Raw genomic sequence first — 9,773 nt, forward strand, 5'->3', positions numbered from 1 at the left:
CTTACATTTTTGATTAAACTACTTGTTATATGCATTTCAAATCAAATCAAATCTCTCACATGCGCCGAATACAATTTCACCTTACCGTGAAATGCTTAGCCCTTAACCAACAATGTAGTTTTAAGAAAATAGAGTAAAGAAAATATTTACTATATAAACTAAATTACATAAATGAATGAACAAAAAACAATAACACAATAAAATAACAAAAATGAGGCTATATACAGGGGGTACCGGTACCGAGTCAATGTGCGGGAGGATAAGGTTAGTCGAGGTCATTTGTACTTGTAGGTAAGGGTAAAGCGATTATGCATAGATAATAAAATGTGAGTAGCAGCAGTGTAAAAACAAAGGGGTGAGGGGTGTCAATGGATATAGTCCGGGTGACCATTTGATTAACTGTTCAACTGTTCTTATGGCTTGGGGGTAGAAGGAGCCTTTTGAACCTAGATTTGGCGCTCAGGTACCGCTTGCCGTGCGATAGCAGAGAGAACAGCCTATGACTTGGGTGACTGGAGTCTTTGACAATTTTTGGGGCCTTCATCTGACACGACTAGTATATACAGTAGGTCCTGGATGGCAGCAAGCTTGGCCCCAGTGATGTAATGAGCTGTATGCACTATCCTCTGTAGCGCAGTACGGTCGGATGCCGAGCAGTTGCCATACCAGGCAGTGATGCCTATGTGAGAATGCTGTTCATTGACTACAGCTCGGCATGCAACACCATAGCGCCCACAAAGCTCATCACTAAGCTAAGGAACTTGGGACTAAACACCTCCCTCTGCAACTGGATCCTGGACTTCCTGACGGGCCGCCCCAGGTGGTAAGGGTAGGCAACAACACATCTGGGACGCTGATCCTCAACACGGGGGCCCCTCAGGGATGCGTGCTTAGTCCCCTCAGATACTCCCTGTTCACCCATGGCTGCGTGGCCAAGCATGAGTCCAACACCATCATGAAGTTTGCTAATGACACAACTGTGGTAGGCCTGATCACCGACAATGATGAGACAGCCTATAGGGAGAAGGTCAGAGACCTGGCAGTGTGGTGCCAGGACAACAACCTCTCCCTCAATGTGAGCAAGACAAAGGAGATGATCGTGGACTACAGGAAAATAAGTGACGAACACGCCACCATTCAGGTCGACGGGGCTGTAGTGGAGCGGGTCGAGAGTTTCAAGTTCCTTGGTGTCCACATCACCAACAAACGATCATGGTCCAAACACACCAAGACAGTTGTGAAGAGGGCACGACAACGCCTTTTCCCCCACAGGAGACTGAAAAGATTTGGCATGGGTCCCCAGATCCTCAAAAAGTTCTACAGTTGCATCATCGAGAGCATCCTGATCGGTTGCATAATTTGCAGAGACATTCTGAAAAACAGTTGGTTCCTGTCAAGTGACATCAACACAATGGTCTGACACATTAGCTCAGTAGTGAAATCACATTTCCAGATGCCTGTGTCCTATGATAGTGATAAATAGATGAGTTGATTTGCAAGGTATAGGCCTATTCAACACTGAAATGTGCCGATCATAACAGCTAATATCATAATAAGGACACAGTAATTGTGTAATGTAAAATATGAGACACAGGGATGGATTGATCAGGGGAATGTTCATTCAACAAACAACCCGTTAGCTGTCCAACTCAATTCAGGGGAGTAGCAGAGTAGCTTACCCATACGTCTACCTGAGCAAATTATTTTTATAACATTTAAATAATCTAAATTCCAACCATTTTAAATCCATTTAATGTCCATTTTATTTGTATTGTATTAGCATTTAAGTATATTAAATACATTTCAAATAATCAAAATGTTGACACTTTTTGTACTTAAGTACATTCTTAGTATAAAAAGCAAAACAAATATACTTTGAATACACCTTAAGTATATTTTATGTATATTCTCATAAAGTAGAAGTAAACCAAAATGGGATTTGAATTCCTGAATTTTCTTTACAGATAAAGTGTATTTATAATCTGTTTCAACTATACTTTTATAATTGAAATAGACGTCTACTCATTAACCACATTAGCGACTGTAGCATGTGAAGGATACCTTGATTGATACCTTCTCAGCCAATGTTAAGGCTATTTACAAAGCAGATATGGCTAGAGAAGAAATTTACGAGTAAAATTTCGGAACATTTTTTAAACATTATGGATACAAATTAACATTTAAAAAAAATAAAAAGTACAACATTATTCAGTTGGAAAATGAACATCAAATTATTTGAACAAGCTAAAAAATGAGGGACAACGCCATTTTACAAATAAAAACTTCAGATGCAGAAAATGATGCTGGGTAATATGCCCAAAAAATGTATACATGCTTTTTTTTAAAAGTATACTTTAAATATATTTTGTGGCCATTTAAGTTAAATATACTTTTTGTATATCTTCTTAAGATATGAAAAAGTATACTCTCAGGGAGCATGTTCCTCAGCTGTGCATGTTCCCTTATGTGAAATAGACAACCATCATCACTAACCATGTTTCCATCCAACCATTTCATGCGGATTAATTACCTGACATGAAAAAAGTTACGAACGGGCTGATGGAAACATGAAATGTCAGTACAATTTTATAAATGCCAACAGACAATTAGTTCGTTCGACATGGTGGGATCTTTTTCTGTCTGTAAAATGTATTATGTGAGAAATGGCGGTGGACACGCCTTGATGAGAAAATATTGATACAATAACCATCACATCAAAGTAAACTTGAGAATCACACGGTGATATGATAATTACATTTTTTTAGGGAACTCAGTCCGGCTTTCAATTTACTCTTGAAAGTTGTAATAGTAGAATGCATAACGGTAGTCCATTATCAGTTTTCCTCTTGTCATGTCAGTCATTGCATACCTTAGAGAGCTATTTATATATTGTCAGAAATGTCTAGATCAACTAACATTTTTAGTTAGGTTTTTTAGCCCATAGATTTTGTAGTAATGTTCAAGTCACTCAAATATCACATGAATACACATTAGACAGAGGTGGCCGCCTCGCTTCGCGTTCCTAGGAAACTATGCAGCTCACTCAGGATACGTCATCAGAATCGGTACGACCACCTGGCTTCTTCACGCATCGAGCCGACAGAAACAAACATCTCTCTGGTAAGAAGAAGGGCGGGGGTGTATGCCATATGATTAATGAGACATGGTGTGATCATAACAACATACAGGAACTCAAGTCCTTTTGTTCACCTGACCTAGAATTCCTTACAATCAAATGCACCGCATTATCTACCAAGATAATTCTATTCGATCATAATCACAGTCGTGTATATCCCCCCAAGCAGACACATTGACGGCCCTGAAAGAACTTCATTTGACTCTATGTAAACTGGAAACCACGTATCCTGAGGCTGCATTTATTGTAGCTGGGAATTTTAACAAGGCTAATCTGAAAACAAGGCTCTCTAAATTTTATCAGCATATCTAATTCTAGTCAAGGACCATATCACCTCCACCCTACCTGACACCCTAGACCCACTACAATTTGCTTACCGCCTCAATGGGTCCACAGACGATGCAATCGCAATCACACTGCACACTGCCCAAACCCATCTGGACAATAGGAATACCTATGTAAGAATGCTGTTCATCGACTACAGCTCAGCATTTCACACCATAGTACCCTCCAAACTCGTCATTAAGCTCGACCCTGGATCTCGACCCGCCTTGTGCAACTGGGTCCTGGACTTCCGGACTGGCCGCCCCCAGGTGGTGAGGGTAGGTAACAACATCTCCACCCCGCTGATCCTCAACACTGGGGCCCCACAAGGGTGCGTTCTCAGCCCTCTCCTGTACTCCCTGTTCACCCATGACTGCGTGGCCATGCACACCTCCAACTCAATCATCAAGTTTGCAGACGACACTACAGTGGTAGGCTTGATTACCAACAACGACGAGACGGCCTACAGGGAGGAGGTGAGTGCCCTCGGAGTGTGGTGTCAGAAAAATATCACACTTATTGTCAACAAAACAAAGGAGATGATCGTGGACTTCAGGAAACAGCAGAGGGAGCAGCCCCCTATCCACATCGACGGGACAGTAGTGAAGAAGGTGGAAAGTTTTAAGTTCCTGGGTGTACACATCACAGACAAACTGAAATGGTTCACCCACACAGACAGTGTGGTGAAGAAGGCGCAACAGCGCCTCTTCAACCTCAGGAGGCTGAAGAAATTTGGCCTGTCACCCAAAACCCTGACAAACTTTTACAGATGCACAATCGAGAGCATCCTGTTGGGCTATATCACAGCCTGGTATGGCAGCTGCACAGCCCCAAAACCGCAAGGCTCTCCAGAGGGTGGTGCGGTCTGCACAACGCATCACCGGGGGCAAACTACCTGCCCTCCATGACACCTACAGCACCCAATGTCACAGGAAGGCCAAAAAGATCATCAAGGACAACAACCACCCGAGCCACTGCCTGTTCAGACCGCTATCATCCAGAAGGCGAGGTCAGTACAGGTGCATCAAAGCTGGGACCGAGAGATTGAAAAACAGCTTCTATCTCAAGGCCATCAGTCTGTTAAATAGCCATTACTAACTCAGAGAGGCTGCTGCCTACACTGAGACCCAATCACTGGACACTTTAATAAATGGATCACTAGTCACTTTAAATAACGCAACTTTAAATAATGTGACACTAAAAATGTTACATATCTTACATTACTCATATCACATGTATATGCTGTATTGAGGCTCAATCACTGGACACTTTAATAAATAGATCACTAGTCCCTTTAAACGAAGCCACTTTAAATAATGCCACTTTAATATTGTTAACATAGCAGAACAAAACTTGAATTGTTGCATCTAGTTGTTGTTGTCCACCGGTGGCTAGCTAGCTAGCTAAAAGCATCCCTAAATATGCCATGGATGGAGATAGGGATTTGGCCTCATGGTTTTACTTAATTCTCTGTACTGGCCAATAATTGTAATGATGATTCTGTTCCAACCATAAATTCATACATTGTGTCCCTGGCCTGAGAGAATGGAAGTTCAACATGTAGTATGCAAATGTTAACTAGCTGGCCTGGCACATCATTGCCCATGAAAGGATGATAGGCTAGCAAGCAAGTATTCTAGCCAGGTAGCCGAGGACAACAAAAACGAAAAAGTGTGTACTGTATGAGAGAGTCATAGACCGTTCAGGCAACATGAAGAGGCATTGGCGTTTCTCTACAAGTAGGGTGAATCAACATGTTTTTTCTGCTTGCACGCACACACACCACAGACACACACACACAAATCAGAAGCATGGACAGCAAGATAATATTTAGCTTAAGCTGATTGGACTAAATCGTTATGATATATTTTACAGTAGTTGTCATGGTAGTTGTCATGGCAGAGGTGATTAGATGATGAAGTTGAAATGGTGCTGGAAATGTGGAGGCAGCTCCTGTTTTCTCTGTGATTTGCGGCAACTCTCTGTGGTTCTAAATCAATAGTTGTTTAGTGGTCCAAAAATATCGGAACCATTGCCTTGCTTGACCATGCTGTAGGTCACGTAACTGTTTGTTACATGCAATATGCTATTGTGGTACTTGAATGGACAGATGTTGCTCTCCAGTTTTGAAATGAAACAAATGTGTGGGTTGAATTTATTCTGCTACTTATTGTCTTATTGTTTATCTCAGCCTTAGGGCTATATACAGTATCACGGTGTCAAGGCACATGAGTTGACAGGTTGTAGAGCAAACAATGCAATAATCACAACACATTGGTTGTAGTGTGGCTTTTTACTGGATTGGCTTCCCCAGTGATTTTACCCACGCACTGCTACTGTTCGGTACATGGGAATTTAACAGTACATTTTTTTTTTTTGATGTGCACTACATCATCACGCGCAATCTTTTATCCTAAAAAAAGTCAGTTTGATGGAAACACATCTCTGGTGGGAAAAAGCACAGATTGTTTTATGCAGATTTTAAAATATTCACGTGAAAATCTGCCTCAAATTGGATGTAAACCTAGCTATTGTCAACTTTCTCTGCACTCTTCTGAACAGGAAAAGTACTTTAAAGCTCATTATTGGTACTGAAACTCTACTTATAATGTACTTGATCACTCACAAGCAGAGTTTCATTAAAACAAATCTATGCTTCAACTTAAGAACAACTCCAAGTGTATTTTGAATGAACATACTAAATTACAATGAAAGTGTATGAAACTGAAGTACACTTTTAATGAGTGTGTTTAAGTGTAATGACAGTAAACATATAGTATACTTAGACTGAAAATAAATTAATTTAAAGTTCACTTTTAATAAATATGTTGTAGTTTGATAATAGTATAATTATAGTATACTAAAAGCCTGAAAAACAATTCATTTAAAGTACACTTAATAATTATGTTGAAGTGTAATGATAGTACATTTACAGTTGAAGTCTGAAGTTTACATACACTAAGGTTGGAGTCATTAAAACTAGTTTTTCAACCACTTCACAAATTTCTTCTTAACTTAACAAACTATAGTTTTGGCAAGTCGGTTAGGACATCTACTTTGTGCATGACACAAGTCATTTTTCCAACAATTGTTCACAGACAGATTAGTTCACTTATAATTCATTGTGTCACAATTCCAGTGGGTCAGAGGTTTACATACACTAAGTTGACTGTGCCTTTAAACAGCTTGGAAAATTTCAGAAAATGATGTCATGGCTTTAGAAGCTTCTGATAGGCTAATTGACATCATTTGAGTCAATTGGAGGTGCAAATTAATTGCAAATTAATTACTTAAGAATCATACAATGTGATTTTCTGGATTTTTGTTTTAGATTCCATCTCTCACAGTTGAAGTGTACCTATTATAAAAATTACAGACATGCTTTGTAAGTAGGAAAACCTGCAAAATCGGCAGTGTATCAAATACTTGTTCTCCCCACTGTATATCAAGGCCTACCTTCAAACTCTGTGCCTCATTACTTGACATCATTGGATAATCAAAAGAAATCAGCCAAGACCTCAGAAAATAAATTGTAGACCTCCACAAGTCTGGTTCATCCTTGGGAGCAATTTCCAAATACCTGAAGGTACCACGTTCATCTGTACAAACAATAGTACGCAAGTATGAACACCATGGGACCACGCAGCCGTCATACCGCTCAGGAAGGAGACGCGTTCTGTCTCCTAGAGATGAACGTACTTTCGTATGAAAAGTGCAAATCAATCCCAGAACAACAGCAAAGGACCTTGTGAAGATGCTGGAGGAAACATGTACAAAAGTATCTATATCCACAGTAAAACGAGTCCCATATGAACATAACCTAAAAGGCTGCTCAGCAAGGAAGAAGCCACTGCTCCAAAACCGCCATAAAAAAGCCAGACTACGGTTTGCAACTGCACATGGGGACAAAGACTTTTTGGAGAAATGTCCTCTGGTCTGATGAAACAAAAATAGAACTGTTTGGTCATAATGACCATTGCTATGTTTGGAGGAAGCTTGCAAGCCGAAGAACACAATCCCAACCGTGAAGCATGAGGGTGGCAGCATCATGTTGTGGGAGTGTTTTGCTGCAGGAGGGACTGGTAAACTTCACAAAATAGATGGCAACATGAGGAAGGGGAAATTATGTGGATATATTGAAGCAACATCTCAAGACATCAGTCAGGAAGTTAAAGCTTGGTACCAAATGGGTCTTCCAAATGGACATACTTCCAAAGTTGTGACAAAATGGATTAAGGACAACAAAGTCAAGGTATTGGAGTGGCCATCACAAAGCTCTGATCTCAATCCTAAAGAAAATATTTGGGCAGAACTGAAAAAGCGTGTGTGAGCAAGGAGGCCTACAAACATGGCTCAGTTACACCAGCTTTGTCAGGAGTAATGGGCCATAATTCACCCAACTTACTGTGGGGAACTTGTGGAAGGCTACCAGAAACATTTGACCCAAGTTAAACAATTTAAAGGTAATGCTACCAAATACTAATTGAGTATATGTAAACGTTTGACCCACTGGGAATGTGATGAAAGAAATAAAAGCTGAAAGAAATCATTCTCTCTGCAATTATTCTGACATTTCACATTCTTATAATAAAGTGGTGATCTTAACAGACCTAAGACAGGGAATTGTTAGTAGGATTAAATGTCAGGAATTGTGAAAAACAGAGTTTAAATGTATTTGGCCAAGGTGTATGTAAACTTCCTTCTTCAACTGCATAGTATACTTCAGATATTCTAGAAAAGTACATCTCATTTTTGAAGTATATTATTTTTATTTGTTTTATATTTACCTATACTTGAGCATAATTCAAATGTAAAAAATTGTTGCTTGCTAACAAGATCTCATCTTAGAAAACATGCCATGGTCTCTGCCTAGTAACCTCCTCTGACTATTATTTAAGCTGCTATTGGAGGGACAGCACAGAGCACGAACAAGGCCGAGAGATAGAGGAGTTGGCAGCCCACAGGACCACTGGGAACCTGGGCTATATGTGCGTTCATTTCCACCTCTCAAAACGTAGGCTACTTCTAATAAAATTAACAAAGCACTCGCTAGTTTAGCTAGCTAGCTACTGTAATGAATAGCTAGATGCAGATATGTAGATTTCAGAAACTGCTAATCTAATGTGCCAGTCTAATGATTGAAGGGCCGGATGTCGCTTGTTATAGACTCGAGCTTTAGGCTACTGTATTGTGGGCGCAGTATTGACAACTGAAATGCTATGACCATTTCAAACTATCAATACCTAGCAATATGTAGTTCAAAAAGAGGTAGTCCAACTTTGGCTGTCTGTCATGTTCCAGCAGGCATAAATTAGTTAATGATGAATTTTTCAACTGTGATTAATATCCAATAAAGTAGGTCAACTTATCCGCCAATTTAGCTCCCGACTTTGCATGCATGCATTGCATGATCAACGTTGCAAATGTGAAGCACAAGTCATTGATCATATAGGCCTGTCGCATATGTGGACGCTCATAAAAGAGATGCATTTTTATTTCTAGAATCAGATAACTACATGAATGAATAGGCAATTCCATCTTAAATTCTGGCATTGGGCAATGTCCTATCGATTTCATGAAAACTATTTACCCTTTTCACGGTTATTTCTATGGTCTCTGGTATAGTAATATGCTGCAGTTGATTGACTGGTTCCTCGAGTGATGTCAAAGTCCATTGTTTCAGAACGCCAAACGTCCAGAACGTTCAAAAGTATTGCAAACCCTTGGTTTAAAATTCAAATTGTGTTTTTATATTTTTTTGCTATTCAATGTTAATAAATCAACTGAATAACAATAATATGGTGCCTGGTGAAGGGTTTCCTTATCCCTAACCCCTTGTTTCATATACACCCTTTAACTCAAGTCTATTACAGGTAGTGTGGTAATAACACAATACTAACACAAGTATATTACATGTAGTGTGGTAATAACACCATACTAACACAAGTCTATTATAGGTTGTGTGGTAATAACACAATATTAACTCAAGTCTATTACAGGTAGTGTGGTAATAACGCAATATTAACACAAGTATAATACAGGTACTGTGGTAATAACACCATATTAACACAAGTCTATTATTGGTAGTGTGGTAATAACACCATTTAAATAATTGTCTAGGATGCTGCAGTCAAGGTCCATAACCTTTCTACTGGCCCCAGTAAGACAGTGGGACTGATGCTAGAGGGAGCTAAAGACTGGAGTCCTACCATGTACAGCCGCTTGGTACAGGACTACGGGATGAAGGTGGAGGTGGGCACAACAACTAGCAGCTGCACAGTTGCAAAATTACAATAACTTCCTAAAATTCCCA

This window comes from Oncorhynchus mykiss, chromosome 3, assembly GCF_013265735.2.
Source record: "Oncorhynchus mykiss isolate Arlee chromosome 3, USDA_OmykA_1.1, whole genome shotgun sequence".
NCBI classification, from domain to species: Eukaryota; Metazoa; Chordata; class Actinopteri; order Salmoniformes; family Salmonidae; genus Oncorhynchus; species Oncorhynchus mykiss.